The 19914-nt window shown below is 36.4% G+C and overlaps 1 long non-coding RNA gene across 1 annotated transcript; it reads right to left on the bottom strand.

Moving 5' to 3' along the window:
- Window positions 1-4542: 4542 nt before the first annotated feature.
- On the bottom strand, window positions 4543-5344 carry LOC133853748 (uncharacterized). The gene is made up of 2 exons (XR_009896730.1): window positions 5179-5344; window positions 4543-4885 (listed from the first exon to the last, which is right to left on the bottom strand). It is a non-coding gene; the product is annotated as an uncharacterized LOC133853748 (long non-coding RNA).
- Window positions 5345-19914: the final 14570 nt, after the last annotated feature.

Raw genomic sequence — 19914 nt, 5'->3', positions numbered from 1 at the left:
CTGCTCTTCATACTACTCTTTGTTCTTCTTGTCAAATGGGTAAAGGAAAGAAACAACCCTTCTATGCTTCTCATAGAGTCACAACTTCACCCCTTCACCTCATCCACACTGATATTTGGACATCTCCCATTACATCCATAACCGGTTTTAAATACTATATAGCATTCATTGATGACTTCTCAAGGTATACTTGGATATACCCCCTACATAAAAAATCTGAAGCCTTTGCTACCTTTGTCAAATTCAAGGATCTTGTAGAAAACCAATTTAGCACCAAAATCAAACAAATACAGTCGAATGGGGGGGGGGGGGGGGGGTGGGGGGGAATATACCTCTATCCAATTCCAAACATTTCTCACCCAACATGGCATAGATTTCCGCAGAACCTGCCCCTATACATCACCACAGAATGGTCTTTCTGAGAGAAAACTCAGACACATCCTTGAAACCGGTCTCACCCTTCTTGTTCACTCTCACCTTTCCAATAAATACTGGGTTGACTCCTTCCTCACTGCCGTGTATACCATCAATCGGCTGCCTACCCCCACTCTCAATCACTTATCTCCCTATGAAAAACTGTTTCAACATCCTCCTGACTACCAGAAACTCCGTGTGTTTGGCTGCTTGTGCTACCCCCTCCTTAGACCTTTTGGCCTTCACAAATTAGAGTATCGGTCCAAACCATGCATCTTCTTGGGATATCAATTTGCAGGCTACAAGTGCCTGGATCCAGTGACAAATAGAGCCTATCTATCTCGGCATGTTGTTTTTGATGAGGCTTCCTTCCCTGCCAAGGATCATGCGGCTACACTGCTCCCTTCCCAGCTTTCATCTTCAGGTGAGTCTCCCTCTCCATTTCTCTCTCTTCCATTACTTAATAGTTCTTCTCCTACTCCAGCCACTCTCTCACCCTCTCCCACTGTCCTACCACCCTCTTCTGTTGCTTCTTTTCCCACTGCTCTACCTCAACCACATACTGAGCCTCCTTCCTCTCCTATACCTCAACCACTGACCTCCTCTCCCCTCCCCTCTACTTCTGCCTTCCCTTCCATCCCCGTGATAGACCCTGCATCCCATTGTCCTGATCTTCCCTCAGTTTCTCCTCCTTCTCCTACTCAGTCAGCACCTGAATCTTCATTGCCTTCTTCCTCTCTTCCTGATCACCAAATTGTCCCCCATCTACCCTCCCATCCTATGACTACAAGGTCCCAATCCGGTAATCTCAAGCCTACCCAATTCCCTGGTTTTAAACTCTATCACACCCGGTACCCTTTTCTTGGCTACCTCTCCTCTTTTCCTGAATCCGAACCCTCCTGCTATAGCAAGGCTGCCTTTGATTCTAGATGGCAGGATGCCATGACAGCTGAATTTGCTGCTCTCATTGCAAATGGTACCTGGTCTCTCTGCCCCCGACCCAAAAACCAGCATGTCATCCATAATAAATGGGTTTATAAGATCAAAAGGAAGGCTGATGGTTCTGTTGAGCGCTTCAAGGCAAGGCTCGTGGCTAAAGGCTTTGAACAACAGGCTGGAATTGACTACAAAGATACATTCAGTCCAGTTATTAAACCTGCCACAATTCGGCTTCTTTTATCCTTGGCAGTAAACTTTGATTGGTCTATCCGGCAGCTTGACATTTCAAATGCATTTCTCCATGGAACATTGAATGAGGAGGTGTATATGGAGCAGCCACAGGGTTTTGTTGACAAAACTCATGCTGCTTTTGTTTGCAAGCTTCATAAGGCCCTCTATGGTCTTAAACAAGCTCCTAGAGCTTGGTATACTCGATTGTCCCAATTTCTTCTTGACCTTGGCTTCACAGCCTCCCTTGTGGACACCTCACTCTTCATTCACACTTCGGGCAATATCAAAATTTTTCTACTCATATATGTTGACGATATCATTGTTACAGGTACTCATCCTCATGTCATTACTGCCCTTATCACCCGGCTGCAACAGGAATTTCCAGTTAAGGACTTGGGGCCTATTCACTACTTTCTTGGCATCCAGGTTACTCGCACCTCCGAGGGACTTCATCTCTGTCAAGCTAAATATGTCGCAGACATCCTCACCCGCACTCACATGACCGACGCCAAACCTGCAAGGACCCCATGTTCCTCTGGCTCTAAGCTCTCTCGGCTTGATGGTGAAGTTTTACATGATTTTTCAGCTTATCGAAGTTTAGTTGGGGCTCTCCAATATTGCACCCTTACTCGGCCTGACATAGCTTACTCAGTGAATCAGCTGTGTCAACATCTACATCATCCTACATCCACTCATTGGACTGTAGCCAAGAGGGTCCTTCGGTTTCTCAAGGATACTAGTCATCATGGCCTTACATACTCCAAGTCTACCTTGCAACTCAATGCCTTTTGTGACTCCGATTGGGCAGGGAGTCCGGATGATAGGCGCTCCACATCCGGCTTTGCTGTTTTTCTGGGGGAAAATCTTCTGTCCTGGAGTGCTAAGAAACAGAATGTCGTGTCCCGTTCCAACACTGAAGCGGAATATCGTTCCCTTGCCATTGTTACTGCTGAGCTCTCCTGGCTTCGGATGCTTTTCTGTGAGCTGCGTATTCCTCTCCTCACTGCCCCGGTCATTTGGTGTGATAACATTAGTGCTCTTGCCCTTGCTTCCAATCCGGTGTACCATGCCCGTACCAAACACATTGAAGTCGATTATCACTTTGTTCGTGAAAAGGTTCTCAATCAGGATATCTCTCTTGCTTTTATCTCTACTGCTGATCAAATTGCTGATGTTTTTACTAAGGGTCTGTCCACCACTCGGTTCCTGTTTCTCAAATCCAAGCTGAAGGTCCTTCCATCCCCTGTTAGCTTGCAGGGGGATGTTAAGCCATGTCCTACAATTGCCACCTCACCACTGCATGAAGTAGCAGCCACGGCACTTGAGGAGAACAAGCCAGCAAGCAGCCACATTCGGGAAGATACTGCAGAAACTGATCACAGCATACTTTCCAATGAAGATGGAATTACACAAGGAAAGTATCATCATACACAAGGAAAGAATCAGTCAGCTATAGCTGCACACCTTGCTGTGATGAGTGCTGCTCAAGGAAAACAGAATGCTCAACATGGAAACAATCAAGTCAATTCAATATCAAGACAAATCATCAAACATGGAAATAAACAAATGCCTGCAATTCAGCATATGCCATATTCTCCAATTCATAATAGGAAAGACTTATTGTAGATAATAATTCTGATTGATTATGTTTAATCAATCAGAATTATATTTTATATTTTTCCTTCTCTATTCTCATGTAAACCAGTATATATGATGTACTAGTCTTATGAATAAAGTTAAGCAACAATTTCAAACCTTTCTTATACTCTTTCATCGAAGATTAAGATGCCCATGATTATTTAATAAATCTACCTTAAAAGGATCAAGCATTTCAATTGAAATAAAAAGGATATATTCCAAAAAAAAAAAAAAGATCTGTTTCACTATCCATATTTGATTTTCATATATATGATAATGTATATTATATCACGTTCTTAAAAAGTGAAATGGAGAGAATGTATTCCAAAAAATAGAAACCAAACCTTTATTGTATACAACTACAATCACAATAATTTATGCGGGGAGTATTTTGAAAAATATTTAATTATAATTGATGTGACAATCATGTACTACGATGTCAGGAACTTGTAATAAAGGCTCCACCGCTCAACTTTTTTTTTTTGGAATTGAATGAGGAAATGAATACATAGAATTATATTTTCCACTCTTAACCTGAAGAGAAGAAGAAGTTGACGATCTTATAAATGAAAATAGGGTGGGCTCCCAAATAATAAACTTAAAATAAACTAAAACAGTACAAAAATAATTACAAAAGGTAGTAAATGGGTCAAACAAGGGACGCTGTCCTCCCAATGAGCCGCTTAAGACGGTTACAGAAGCAAATTGGGCATAAATTAAGGCAAACCTGTCTGAACCTCTACTTGGAAATAGCAAAAACTACCGGAAGGACACTGAAGCGATAAAAACATTGTTAGAGTATGAATCCGAGACTGTAGAAAAAATAGCCACCAACACAAATCTAGTTACAAAAATCTCCGCTCAACTCCTTTAAATCTAAGCTTTTCATTTTTGGATTACGAGGCAATAAATGCCTTTTTATAGGTAAATTAATGACTAAAAGCATCTCCAGCAATACATGTTTTTTTTTAATTTTTTTATTTTAGCTACTAACTTTTTAATACAAATTCCAACAGATTCTTTATTACATGCTCTATTTTATTTAAATATTGTTTTTCAACGTTTTAATAATAAAGATAAAAGTAAAGAAATAGGTGGCCGGAATGCTTAGACATTTGGGGAGACATCATATCATCCACTATGTTACTTTTGTTGCATTTATATTTTGTCAAATTATATTTTATGTTACTAAGTGCCTCGGGCACAAAAAAAAAAAAAAAAAAAGAAAAAAAAAAAAAGAAAGAAAAGAAAAGAAAAGAAGAAGAAGAAAGAGATCACTTAACTGATTATATAAGTTGTGTTATTATGTACTCATCATGCTAAGAACTTATGCTTTCCGCAAAAATATTATTTGCTCATGACATGCATATATGACAATAGTTTACAAGTGCTCTAACGTCTTAATAAGTAATATTGCGCCTATGAGACTTCCAGGCTAACAAACTAGGCCCTTTCAAGCATGGACGTTACATTAATTATGGTTTCTAACTTCCTGATCAGTGGCTTTAAAGAAGCAAGAGCAGGCAAAGAAACTCCCTCGACAATCTCCATACTCAGCTTTCTCCCATTCCCTGCATATATTGCCGGTCACATTTAGAATCAAAGAAGCATGGGCCAGACCATGTTTTGCTTCTACGCCTGTTGAATCCTTCAGAGCACTGTGCTATATATTATCAAACATCATAACAAACAAAATAATCAAAATGGATTAATGATGGACCTACATCCAACCACATATCTAACAGTGAGGCATATATATGTCAAGCATGCATGCACTAATATATAGAGATCTCTAATTAACTAAAGGATTTGATGACAGATTTTATATGTTTCATGGGAATAATATATATATATATATATATATATATATATAGAGAGAGAGAGAGAGAGAGAGAGAGAGAGAGAGAGAGAGAGAGATAGATCGATGGATTAAACTAGGAAGAGCAAATCACTCACCTGTTTTCACAAGGAGGATGAAGATAAAAACGATGACAAACAAGTTGGCTAATCTAATACTCTTATCCATGCTTTTCTAATTCTTTTTGTAGTACTTGTGCAAGATATATATGAGCTATAATTATCGATATTTATAATGTAAACTACTTCATCTCCGAAAATGAGACTAGCTTAATGGCCGGCAACCCATGATCAAGAGGAAGAGACCCCAAACATTGTAAATATCTGACAGTTTGATGACAGTAATAATCATGATGGTGATAATAATAATATTATTAATAATTAACCAATCATGGGAAATCAAATTTATAAAAAAAAATTAACCACTCTTCAAAAATGTTCCACCTACGGTAAATCAGAAGTGTTGGATCGGAATAAATGTTTCCGTTGGTTTATTTTTTTATAATAACATTTTTCATTTAGGTTCGATTTAGAGATTAGATTACCATTTTATATTCTCTTTTATCCTATTTACTTGTAGGGTTTATTTCATTCCTTAATTACTTTGGGTCTACTTTCGGTTTAATTGTTTATATAGGTCAATGCTAACTCGACCCATTTAAGTAAACACCTTAATTATGCAAAGTACATTTTTCACATAGAGCTAACTTTTCCTTATGATCTGGTCGTAAAGTGAACCAGCTGGAATAGGTCAAACCCTTCAACCTTAACCTTCTAATTTTATATTGGGTTTGTGTCGGGTTCTTTGGTCATGTCAATCTGATCATTGTTTAAGACAAATTAAACCAAGTTGTTTAGACATATTGTTTCATGTTCTACATATATAAATCTACTTTTAGTTTCGCTGTCCTACTCGAAATGTTTAGAATTCTCTTGCTCACTGTATATTTATCAAAATTTTAGAGAATAAAAACTAGATTTGTGCCAAATCAACAATGAATTGAACAACAGAAAAAGCATACAAACTCTCCAATTTTTAACTTTTTTTTTTGTTTTTTTTTTTTTTGTTTTTTTTTTTTTTCCGAGTTGTGAAAGGCTCTCTCCTTGAACTCGAATATTTTGAGCAAGTCAGCAAAACTTCATAGTTTACTCTAATTTTCTACACTTTTAACTTAACGTTTGGAATATTGAATGGCCATAAATTGCTGGGTCATAGGCTAAAAAATCATGTGAAAGGAGCTCCCTTTGAATTCATGGAAGGATCTATTTTGTGGTTGATGAGAAAATTTTGATAAAAAGAAAAAGAAAAATGATATTTTTCCATTTTTCCATCCATATATATATATATATATATATATATATATATATATATATATATATATATATATATATATATATATTTTCAAATCCACCATTGAATATGTAAGACCCACAATATAGATGAGAGATGGAGGAATAATAGGTTTTAAAAAAAAATCGAATATATTCCCCTATACCATTAAAATATTATTTTTTATTCATTTATTTTCTACAACCTAGTTATCTGCCATAGTCAACACTCGAGCTCCATTGTCAACATTACTTGGTATGGGTGAATTCATTCCTAGTTTTCCTAATGAATCTAAATAAAGAAAAGAATATAGAATATAATTTAGGGTTAAATACCTTATTGGTACTTGAGTTTTTTGAAAACTTTATTTTTTGGTACTTGAGTTTTTTGAAAACTTTATTTTTTGGTACTTGAGTTTCAATTTGCATCACAGAAGGTACCTCAGTTTTGTGAAAAGACTAAATTGATATCTCAGTCAAGTTTTTCGTCCAAAAACTAACAGGCCCCCACGTTACTGCTACTTAGCACTACTAGGAATACGGCACTTGTCCCTTGTGACATATATGTCAGCACCCACATAATTGCCAAATCACCCAAACACTTCCACATCACATACCCACGTCATTTACTGATTTTGGAGGGAAATTATTTTCTGTAATAATTTAAATCTAAAACTCAAATATTTCAAAATAAAATAAATTGAAAGTAAAAGAGAAATGTCGATCATTTAAAAAAAAAAAAATTGTGGAAGAGAAGAGGACGAACGAAGAACCCTAAAATCCTTAAACTCCCTCCCGAACTCTCTCCCATCGAATCTACTGAACCAGCCGGCCGGTGTTCCGTATCAGAAATTTGCGGTCGATTTTCACCCTTAAGTCGGCCGGAAGTTAATTGCTACGTATTCTTGCCGATTTCACACCTAACCTCGGTCAGACGTAGAAGAAAGGAGTTTTCGATCATCAAATCAGCTTTTAATAGCTTGTTGATTATTTACTAACTTAACAATATATACTTAACTCGTATATATATATATATATATATATATATATATATATATATATATATATATATATATATATATATATATATATATATATATTAAACCTAATCCGATAGTACACATAAATACCGTGTACATAGATAAGTGGATTAGTTACTTAGTTGCCTCACATTGGATTCCAAGTACATTTATGTACTATCTTGTCAATTTATAAATGTTGTCCAAGGGTTACATGGATAATTTACCATTACATTTAATACTTTACACTTATTAGTTATTAATCATCTAAGTAGTTTGGACTATAAGACCTCAATCTTATTTAACATATTAATCTAATAACTCTTATTAAATTGGATTATAATCACATATTGTAGAGTATTTGTTTATTAAAGCTTGAGGCATATACATAAACCTCAAAGCCAAGCATTATACTTAGAATCAACTTGCTATTAGCTTATAACTCTTATAAATTTTACTCCTATATTAATTATGTCCATTACGATATTTAAATTGTTATCTATGTTTATATCTTACTCATTTATTGGTTCTTGTATTTTCTTTATATCAAGTTATTCATTTTTTTTTTTACACTCTTACACCTTAATTCTTTCTCGTGCCTCTTCTAAATTCCAAATCAACCAAACTCATAAACATAACCAAATACACCTACATAAAATTTCATTCTCTATTTTAACTGCATTAGACGTTTATGCTAAAGGATCTAAACGCATTAGCTTTTTAATTACTTATTTTCTTATCTTATTTCTCATTCCCCACATAGTACCAAGATGATGACTTTAATCATTGATTGAGAATACATTCCTTGAACATCTAAATGAACCATAACAAAGAACCCAACTTTAGTCGATTCAACCTTATCCAACATATACTCAAAACCCTCATTTACATATCAAGGCCAACTTATCTCTCAAGTGGAAATAACCTCATATCTTCTACCAAAATCTCATAACATCTATCATCAATAAACCACAATTTAATTTCAAGACTCTATATACCTCATAACCCAATTTTCACCAAGGCCTAACACCACAAAACCTAACAAGACTAACATAGGCAATAACCTCTCAAAGTGAATACAACACAATATGCCCAACAAGAGGATAACCTCAACAAGAAATCAACAACCACATACATACATCATCCAGCCGTCACTAGGAACTCTACTACAACCCATTCGGCTACCATAAAACTACACCATGAAAGCCGAACCAAAAATCCAACAATTCCATTTTAGAATACAAAACACAAGCTAACATTACCAAGCAAAGCCCTAAAATACATCAACAACCTTAATAGACTAAGTTATCAATACTCAAGAAATTTCAACAACTAAAATACACCAATCAAAGCCTCATATCTCAGCCATAAACACCATAAAAAATCCAACCAAAATTACTCCTAAAATTGAACCCAATTCTGAAAATTATCAACCAAAACAAAAATCCACAAAGGGAAGACATTATCCGGCCAACCCCCAAGTCTGACCATCCAACGCTCTAACAACCTAAATTCCTTCAAGTTAAAATAAATCCACAATTTCCATCATGAAACCAACACCCAACATCAAAGGTTAACCGACCAAACCCCCATGGAACCAACCTCAAGCATCATCTACCGAAAGTCAAAGGCCCCAAGCAACATAACCCAATCGGTTCTCAACAGAAAATTAGAGGGAAAATTAAGCAAAACCAAAGAAAGGAAAAGAGGAATCTCACCTGAACAGGGCCAAAATTCACTGCCCTAGACGCTCCCTCCACCCCACAACGGTGGCCCGTCCACCACAGCTCCGAAATCGCACTACTAACGGCTAAGAACCCACCTCCACGTATAGGTTCTCTCTCAACTCATCTCTATAAACGACTCTCTCTCAATACATCTCTCGGTTTGTAAAAGAAAAGGAAGAAGGGATGGGTTTCGGTTGAAATTGAGAAACAGGGGAGAGGTATGTGTTTGTGCGTGAGCTAAAGAGAGGAGGAAAAGGGAGAGGCAGTGTAAAATCTTATATTTTCTTAATGTTGTTGCCTTACCATAATGTGGTATAGGCTGATGTATATATAGAATATTCAGTTATACAAGAGTTTTGAGATAACTATACAATCAAACAATATATTTGAATTTACATGATAATAGGTCATTCAGTTTCATTTGAATCTCTATCTTGATCTTGAGTGTGATTTGAATTCTTGGTTGTTGAGGGAGAGATAATACTGCTTATACGCCCCCTCAAGCTGGACGCTAATGCAATGACGTTAAGCTTGCTACGAAGAAGAGCAAATCGGGAAGCGGAAAGCGGCTTGGTAAAAATATCTGCAAGTTGATCATGACTACAGAGGAACCGAACATCCAAAGATTTAGAAGCAACCATGTCACCGACAAAGTGGAAGTCAATTTCCACGTACTTGGTGCGAGCATGAAAAACAGGGTTGGAGGAGAGATATGTGGCTCCAATGTTGTCACACCATAAGATTGGTGCATGATGGGTAGGAATTCCAAGTTCTTTGAGGAGAGATTGGAGCCAAGTAATTTCTGCAGCAGCATTTGCAAGAGCTTTGTACTCAGATTCGGTGCTGGAATAAGCAACTGTAGCTTGTTTGCGGCAACTCCAAGAGATAAGGTTAAGGCCCAAAAATATGCAGTAGCCTCCAGTAGATCGTCTTTCATCACGATTGCTTGCCCAGTTTGCATCAGTGAAAGCCTGTAACGTTGTGGAGTGAGACCTCTGAAATTGTAGACCAAAATGAATGGTGTCTTTGAGATACCGAAGAAGGCGTTTGACTGATTGCCAATGAAGAGCTGATGGTTTCTACATGAATTGAGAGAGCTTGTTAACTGTGTAACTAATATCTGGACGAGTGATGCATAGATACTGTAGAGCTCCAACAATACTCCTATATAGGGTAGGATCATCAAAAGTTGTTCCATCAAAGGCAGATAAGCTTGTAGTAGTAGACATAGGAGAAGACAACAGGCTTGGCTGCAACCATGTTAGTATGGCGAGAAAAATCTAGCACATAACGTTGCTGTGAGAGGAGGAAGCCAGCAGAGTTATTGATGACTTCAATACCCAAAAAGAAATGCAGTGGACCAAGATCTTTGATGGAGAGGTCAGTGTTGAGCAGAGTCAATAGTGTATCAATGGCAGAAGATTTAGAGCAAGCAATAATAATATCATCGACGTAAATTAAAATATACATGGTAAATTTCGCAGATTTAAGAATAAATAGAGAAGTATCAGATCTTGAACTGTGAAAACCAAGTTCCAATAAACGAGTACTCAGTTTGGAAAACTAGGCACGAGGAGCTTGCTTGAGTCCTTAGAGTGCCTTTTGGAGTTTATAAACATGATCTGGAAATTGAGGATGAGAGAAGCCAGGGGGTTGGGACATAAAGACGTCCTCAGTTATGGTGCCATGCAAGAACGCATTGTTGACATCAATTTGACGAATGGCCCAACCTGCAGAGAGAGCAAGGGATAAGACTGTCCAGACTATAGTGGGCTTGATAACCAGACTATATGTCTCGCAATAGTCAATGCCGGGTTGCTGATGAAAGCCTTTAGCCACGAGTTGTGCTTTGTAACGTTCAATAATGTTTGAAGGATAACCCAGTACCATTACCGACATGGATCTGATCAAAACCATTATAGTCTTCAGCAGTGATGTTGAGATTGACTAAATTTGAGGTGAGATGCACCCGAGTCAGGGTACCAATTAGCATCCACTGTGTTAGGTGGAGAAGCTACAAACGCATTCATAGGAGGAGCCGAGTCCCTTTGAAAACCATTGTTGTATCGCTGATAGCAATCATAGGCCACATGGCCCGGTTTCTGGCATAGTTGACAGATGGGGTGAGATGCTGAAGAAGAGTACCTGCCACGCCCCCTTCCTCTATTGTTTTGAGAGGAAGAATAGCCATGAGGAGAAGGAAGAAGACCACGACCAACATGAGGGCGAAATGGACGGGAGCCACGACCACCTCGGAAGGAGCTGCCACGAGCAGCAATATTGGCACCAAAAACAGATAAAGCCACAGAAGTCTGGTTTTGATCCAAGCGCATTTCATGCATGAGAAGATGACCATAGAGTGCCTCTATGGACAGTGGATCAACCCGAGTGGTGATAGAAGTGACAAAGGGATCGTAATCTGATCCAAGGCCAGCAAGGAGAAAAGCTTGTTGTTCGAAATCATCAATAGGTTTTCCTACAATAGCCAGGGCATCGACGAGGGCCTGAAACTTCTGAAAATAGTCAGCAATAGTAGAGTTACCTTTCTTCAAGGAGGCTAGCTGAAAATGAACTTGCATGGTGCGGGCTTTGGTGTGAGAGGTGAAGAGAGTCTCAAGAGGTGTCCATGCGGCTTTAGAAGTGGTGCACCGTGTGACATGTGTGAGCATTTTTTTTGTGAGAGTAGAATTGATGGCTCCAAGAATAATCTAATCTTGCATGGTCCAGTGAAGAAATGCTGGATTTGGTTGGGAAGAGGTAATACCATCAGTGGTTGAGGAGATAGTTGGAGGTGGGCATGAGAAAGATCCATCAACATAACCATATACATTTCCACCTTTGAGATGTGGGACAATCTGAGGAAGCCAAATAGGATATGTGTCTTGTGTGAGTTTGATAGGATTATAATTGCAGAAGGTAACCAGGGGAAGGGTTTGGTAGTGGGTAGAAACTATAGCAGGGGGAGGAAGAGAGGCCGGAATCAGTGGTGGGTTAGTGTAACGACCCACCCCCAATGACACAATATTGTCCGCTTTTGGACTCCCCAAACTAGACTTCCCAGGAGGTCGCCCATCTTGGGATTGCTCTCGCAGAAGTATGCTTAATTGCGGAGTTCTGATAGGTTCATAACCATCACTGCTTTAAAACACGTTGTGTCATAAAGGGTGCATTTATACATATAAGCACATCCTCATTCCCAGGCGATGTGTGACGTCACAATCACCCCCTCTTTGGACCCAGCGTCCCCGCTGGCGTCCCTCATTGGGCTTGTGCACGATCCCACCTTCTCAGGCTGAGCAATGGCTCTGATACCATTTGTAACGACCCACCCCCAATGACACAATATTGTCCGCTTTTGGCTCCTCAAACCAGACTTCCTAGGAGGTCACCCATCCTAGAATTGCTCTCGCAGAAGCACGCTTAACTACGAAGTTCTAATAGGTTCATAACCATCACGGCTTTAAAATGCGTTGTGTCATAAATGGTGCATTTATACATATAAGAACATCCTCATTCCCAGGCAATGTGGGACGTCACAGTTAGAACCGGAGCAAGAGGAGGAACAGAAACTGAGTCAGAGATTGGGTTAGGAGCATACATGGTGAAAGTAAAGCAAGACCAGTGTCAACGATATGACGGTGTTTACGCTCAACATCACCATTTTGTTGGTGAGTATGGGGACACGGCAGTCTATGAGTAATGCCTTTTTGTTGGAGAATTTTAGAGAGAAAGAGCGGTATTCACCACCCCAATCAGATTGGACACATTTGACTTTATGAGAGAAAAATTGTTCAACATAAATTTGGAATTGATTAAACTATACAATCAAACTATATATTTGAATTTACATGATAATAGGTCATTCAGTTTCATTTGAATCTCTATCTTGATCTTGAGTGTGATTTGAATTCTTGGTTGTTGAGGGAGAGATAATACTGCTGATAGGCAGAGGTGCATGCGGAAGAGAAGGAGAGGAGAGGAAGAAAGGAGAAGGAAAAAGAAGAGAAGAAGAGAAGGGAAAGAGAGGTTGTCAACCAAAATGGTGAAAAAGGGAAAAGAAAAGAAAAGAAAGAGGAAGGGATAAGGTGATGTGTCACCATGTGGGTGGTTGGGGGAAGATGAGGTAATCCTCTCCAAGCCAATCGGGCGCTGCCACATGGCAGTGGGAGATTTCCTTTATTTTTTTAAAACCCCACTTTTATTATTTACATTAGAATCCCCACTATGTTAAAATCTTATCTTTTAACAACTAATATCTAACCCCCATGTTTAATTTAACTACAATCTACCCATACAATTAATTATTTATTCTACTAAAATTCATTTTTATTTCAATTATATAAATTTATCTCATTAGAAATTATTATTAGTCTCATCCTATTAAATAAATGTAATTTATTAACACAAAATTTCCTATTTATTTTTCTTGGCCTTCACATCCTCTCTCCCCTAATCTCGATTGGGATTGCTTCCCCATTATCCTCCAAGTGAGATCCTCTCCTGAAAATCTGGGCTTTATCTCAAACGCGGCCTCCTCTCTCCTCTAATCTTGGGATTGCTTCCCCATTATCCTTCAAGCGAGATCCTCTCCTAAAAATCCGGGCAATATCTCAATCCCAGATTTTTAAGGACTAGCCACGATCTCTGAACCATAATCTCTATCCTTAGATCGTAACTTCTCATCCAAACTTTTGAGAATGCGGTTGATATCTGAGTTTTCGAGACAAGTTTATCCCAAGCCTTTGCTGGCAATTAAACATTCGGCACGAGATGCCTATATTCCCAAGACCCATGCGTTAAATCAATTGCTCAAAATCAAAGTTACTGCATGGTACTGTACAAAATCAAATCCGCATTCACTCAAGCCATCAAATTTGTACGGCTCACAGAGAACTTAGTTTGCATCACCTTTTTAGTACAATTGGTGGGAGGGAGTAGGGGGAAGCCTATAGATAAAACAAGGGGAAATGCTGAGGTACCCATCACCATCCCACCAGCATCCCACTAGGCCTACGTGGCTTGGATTTTTTTATTTTTTTTTAAATGTAAGGAATTCTTTTCAGTTTTTAAAATTTAGTAATTTATTTTGATTTTTTAATATCAAACTCAAAACGAGTTGGGAGGGAAATTTTTTTTCATTTCCCCTCCCAACGTCTCTCTCTCTCTCTTTTCCTGCTGTTTTCACTGGCAATGTCTGCACCGGCCGGCCGTCCAGAGGAAATAAATTAGTTCTAACAATGTCAGGAAATAAGAACTATGAAAACAGAGCACTTCCTCTCAAAACTGAAATGCCAACAGAGGAAATAAATTATCTAAGGTCAATATCAAACCTAGCAAAAAAAGTAGTAGTACAAATTTAAGGCAACAAAATGGGCAAGCTCAAATAGAAAGATGATGAACCAAGAGAACTTTCAAGCCCAACAAAATTTATTTTAAAGTACGTCCTATCTTTTATTGAGAAATGAAGTTGTTAGTAGTCATGACCAAAGGGAGTTGGAAATAGACCTTAAGCCATACTTTAGCTTTGCAGAGAGTATTTGAAAATATAATTCAAAATTCAAACTTCTCTGTAAAAATGCTACAGTAAGTATCAATGTAAATGACGAACATGCAACAGAAGAGAGGCAAATCCAATACAAAAGAGGGCGCAAAGAGAATTTTAATGAACAGAGCAACTATTGAAAGAGCCGAAGTCATCAGCAACAGGCTCGAACTGGAATGCATCAAACATAAATGACTCCCCTGCGAATCAGTAAACCCAACACATTTTGAGTGAATAAGAAGTTACTCTTACTACCACTAGTATTATTGTAACCATTAAGAAAAAATAGTAACAGCAAAATAACAAAAATAAAGTAAGTCTGACCGGCGAGAGAAAGGGAGAGCTTTTCCTCTTTTCCGGCGAGGCAAGATAGATCCTGCGAGAGAGAGAGAGAGAGAGAGAGAGAGAGAGAGAGAGAGAGAGAGAGAGAGAGAGAGAGAGAGAGAGAGAGAGAGAGAGAGACGCTAGGAAGGGAAATGAAAAAAAAATTTCCCTCCCAACTCGTTTTGAGTTTGAGATTAAAAAATCAAAATAAATTACTAAATTTTAAAAACTGAAAAGAATTCCTTACATTTAAAAAAAAAATTAAAAAAAAATCCAAGCCACGTAGGCCTGGTGGGATGGTGGTGGATACCATAGCATTTCCCTAAAACAAGATGAGTACGTACTCCACAAAAGGTGGTCGATGCAAGTGGAAATTTCCAAACTTTTTCTAAGTCGGCTACTATTTGGCTTGCTTTATGGGCTAGTACGAGCTTGCTCACATCGATTGGGTCTAAACTAAACTTTTTGGATGAACAACGACTTCAAAAAGTTTTGCTTACTATTCTTAACTCCTAACCATAAGCCTGCTTCAATACAAAATGCTTGTCAAGAAAACATAAAGCCGCCAAAAACTCGGGTTCCACAGCTTCAAAAAAAAATACTCCTACATAAGTTAAATTTGTTAGAACATAGAAATTTGATCATGCTCAATTTAACATGCGCAACGAAAATAAAAGAACATGATTTAGGCTTACCTCTACGAACGTTTGAAGAACAAAAGAATGTTATTTGAGGGATTTTCTGGCTTGTGTCTATGAGTATGCCAAAAGATGGATGCATAGGGATCCTTATACAGGCAGGCCAGGGACCCTCGTCATTTATTAGTAACTGATTATTTCCCTCCCATTAAGAAAAATAAATCAGAATAATTATAAAAACCGTTCTTTTTCATTAACCATAATGTGGAATATAAAAAACGTTTAAATCATATTGAATACAATTATTATAATTGCCGTTATCGTAATTAAAAGCCATAACCGTTACATCAAATTAAATATGACATAAAGGACACTTATGTAATTTCTTACATTCTCCCACTTGGCCCTTATGACATATATAATTCTTTATGATGTTCGGTTCTTCAATATGACAATTACTTTATTTATTTCAACCATTCATGAAATCCTCCTACTCACACAAGGAATACTACACATGAATCATGGTGGTAACACTTTATATAATAAGTCGTCCATTTCATGTATTACATATAAAATATTCCCTAAATGAGTACTATATGGGCAATCAAACTTTATGAATAAACTTCCCATAAGTTATTCGGGTCCAACTTTAATTTTATCCCCATGAATAATGTAACAATGTGCACAAAACTTTATTAACAATAACTTGATGTCTATAGACCAAATAGAGAGAAACTAAGCAAAAATGAATTAATGAATTTCATATACTTCGCATGACTTTATACTTTCTTTACCGGTAAACTTTTAGTCATGGGATCCGCAATCATTAATTCAGTATTTATATGCTCAATAGACATTTTATGTCTCTTTAATGTTCTCTCTTACTGAGATACTTGATGTCGATATATTTATTTCTGCTTCTACTTATAAAAGAATATTACAGTAGAATTATTGCAGAATATCTTTATGGTCTAACTGTAAATCGACAATCTTGAGACTTTTAACAAAATGTCTCATCCATCATGCCTGTGTAGTAAATTCATAGCATGCAAGAATTTTAACTTTTTTGGTAGGCGTATCAATTATAGTTTGCTTTCTGCATATTTAGGATATATCCCTCAATAAGAAAATATATACCATAAAGTAGACTTTCTACTATCTATACAATCAGCAAAATTCAAAACCTAAATAACCAACCACCACCAAATGGTAAGTGTATCTTTAGGTTAAGTTGTTCTTCTTGGTTTCTTGCGTATACCGCAAGACTTTATTTACAGCACTTTATTGACCCAGTTATCTTACTGTCAGTCTAATGGTTAAGTCTAGTGCAAGTTTATGCTTGCATTAGGTTGCATAATGCAGATGCTTACAAAAGACCTTTCATCTGCCCTTTGTTCCAATACATTTTTGGGACATTTAATATGTATTAAATTTATCCCTCTTAGTTGCTACTAAAGGTGCAAAATCCTTCATTTTAAATCTTCCCAAAACTTATTCAATGTAGGCCTTTCAAGACAATGTTAATAATCTTTATGTCTCTGTGAATCTCTATGTGTGAAGACATAAGAGGTTTCACCCAAATCTTTCATTTCAAAGTCTTGTAAAAGAAACTTCATGTAGCAAACCTAAATCACTATTTGCAAAATAATATCTACATATAGGACTAGAAAAATTACTCTACTCCCAATGACCTTAAGGTATATATACTAATTAACAAGGTTTTCAATAAACAATGAAGCAATAAACTTGTAAAAAAGTATATCATCGATGAGAGATCTGTCACATCCCATAAATAGAATTCTTTAATTTGCAAGCATTCTGATTGTTATTTATAAAACCTTTAGGTTGTATCATGTAAACCTCATCTTTAAGATCTCAATTCAAGAAAGTTGTTTTCACATCCATTTGATGTAGCTCTAGGTCAAAATGAGCTACTAATGTTACGATTATCTTAATGAAGCATTCTTAAACACTTGAGAGAATGTTTCATGATGATCAATGCCTTCCTTATGAGTAAAACCATTAGCTACAAGTCTAACTTAACTTTTTAGCCATGGATTTATCTCTTACATCATGGCATTGAACCACAGTGTGGAGTTATCTCAATTCATGGCTTGTGAAAACAGTTTGGATCATCCTTATATCCGACATCAAAATCAGACTCTTTAAGGTATACAACATAATCACTAAAGAATGTTGATCTCCTTATTCTATAGGATTTTCTTAATTCTACTTCCTCTGCATTTTGCAAAGTTTAAGTAGATTCAAACTGAACCTATTCTTCATGAGTTGACAATTCTAAAATTGATTGTAGCTCAGGGTAATCAATTTGATTTTTCATAAGTACAATCGAACATCCTTCATATGAAAGAGCTTCAGTCAACTCTCATGTTTCCTCTAAGTAAAACTTTTGAGGATAAACACTCCCACTAGGTTTAACATTCTCTAGAAATTTTACAATCAACAACTTTAGAATTATATGAAGGATAATAAAACATAAAAATCCCTTGAAGTTTATTGTATAGCCTATAAAATATCCGATGGTTGTTCTTGAATTTAATTTCCTTATGCAAGGATTGTAAATCCCCTCTTTAGCAAGGCAACCCCAAATGTGTAAATAATTTAAACTTGGCTTCCATCTATTTCATACTTTAAAGGTGTCTTAAGGACAACCTTAGATGGAATCCTGTTTAACATATACACAACGGTTTTCAAGGCTTTACTCTATAAGGGTAATAGAAGATTAGTATTACTAATTAATTCCCATTTTGTGTGTACCTACCATAATACTCTTTGCCTATATCAGATCTTATGATCTTTACGTTATTTCTCTTCTTGTACCTTATAGGTATTGAAAACATTCAATACCTTAGCCTTATTATTTTAGAAGATAGAGATACATAAATCTTATATGATCATCACTAAAAGAGATAAAAAAATATCTCTGACCATTTAGGCAGCGGGTATGAAAAGATCAACACCTATCAATGTGTATCATCTCAAGAATTTCAAAATGCTCTCTTTGACATCTTTAGTGGTCTTGATGGTATGCTTTTCCTTATGCAGTCAACACAAGTACCGAAGTCAATAAATTATTATTTATTGACTTTTATTTTCCTTATGGAGATATATTTCAATCTCCAATGCCATAATAAGAGCATTTTTCATTCACAAAGACTCAAACTTTATGTCAACATTAGTATACAGAAATAAACAAATAATTTTGTTTCAAAATTGGGATATAGATAAATTTTAATAAACCATCAACTAATATTCCACCCTAAATAAAATTTCAAGTTAAAACTTGAAATTTTATTTAGCAAGCTAGAATAGAAATTAAAATTTTCTTGAAAATTCTGGAATATTTTAAACATTATTGAGGTCCAAAAATAACTTAATTTTAAAATTAATCTATAAATCTCAATGACGTTCAGTTATAAACACGTGTTATTTATTTTAAGAAAACTTTGCATTATGTTGACAACGTGGATTGATAACCAGAATCAATCCACAACATATTTAAAGGAGTCAATAAAAGAGATTCACTACACACTAGATATACGAGATTAACTTTATTTTAAGTCATTTATCATACTTTATGCAATCTTTCTTTATATGCTCTCAGTTTTCATTATTGCAGAAGAAATAAGTATCTTGATTGCCATAGTTTTTCTTGACACCTTATTCTCATGCTTTAACTGATGGACATGATTGCATTTATTGATATTTCCCTTAACATGAGTAACCATGTGAACACTTTATGGATTCTCTCATATTCTTGAACATACATGGTCATAAGTTACTTTACTAACCATTTATCCTTATGTATGCCTTAAGATAAAATTCTATATTTAGAAGAGAGAATTCAAAAAATGAAATAGACCAATAATGACTCAAAATCTCAATCTTTAAAGACTTAAGCTAAGCTATAATATCCTTCATTTCCATAATAAGATTAGAAACACTCAAATGAAAAAGCATATTAATCTTTTTCCAGTCAAAAAAATATTATCATAAAGTATTGGAATATAAAACTACCAAAAGGTAGAGTAATAAGAATAGTTGTAATGACCAAGAAAATTAAACTAAAAGAATAATTTAATGCTATGAAGTAACTTTATTTTAAATTAGCCAATGCCAATTTAATAGTAAATAGTAAATTTCAACCTACCTGTGGGCAAAGAATGCATTACGCATGAAATTTACCCTTTATTAATAAGACTAATAAATTTAAACATTAATAAATAAAATTCTCC

Source organism: Alnus glutinosa, chromosome 13 (assembly GCF_958979055.1).
Source record: "Alnus glutinosa chromosome 13, dhAlnGlut1.1, whole genome shotgun sequence".
Classification (NCBI taxonomy): Eukaryota; Viridiplantae; Streptophyta; class Magnoliopsida; order Fagales; family Betulaceae; genus Alnus; species Alnus glutinosa.
The sequence above is the reverse complement of the archived record's forward strand: the minus strand, read 5'-3'. Positions and strand labels throughout refer to the sequence as shown.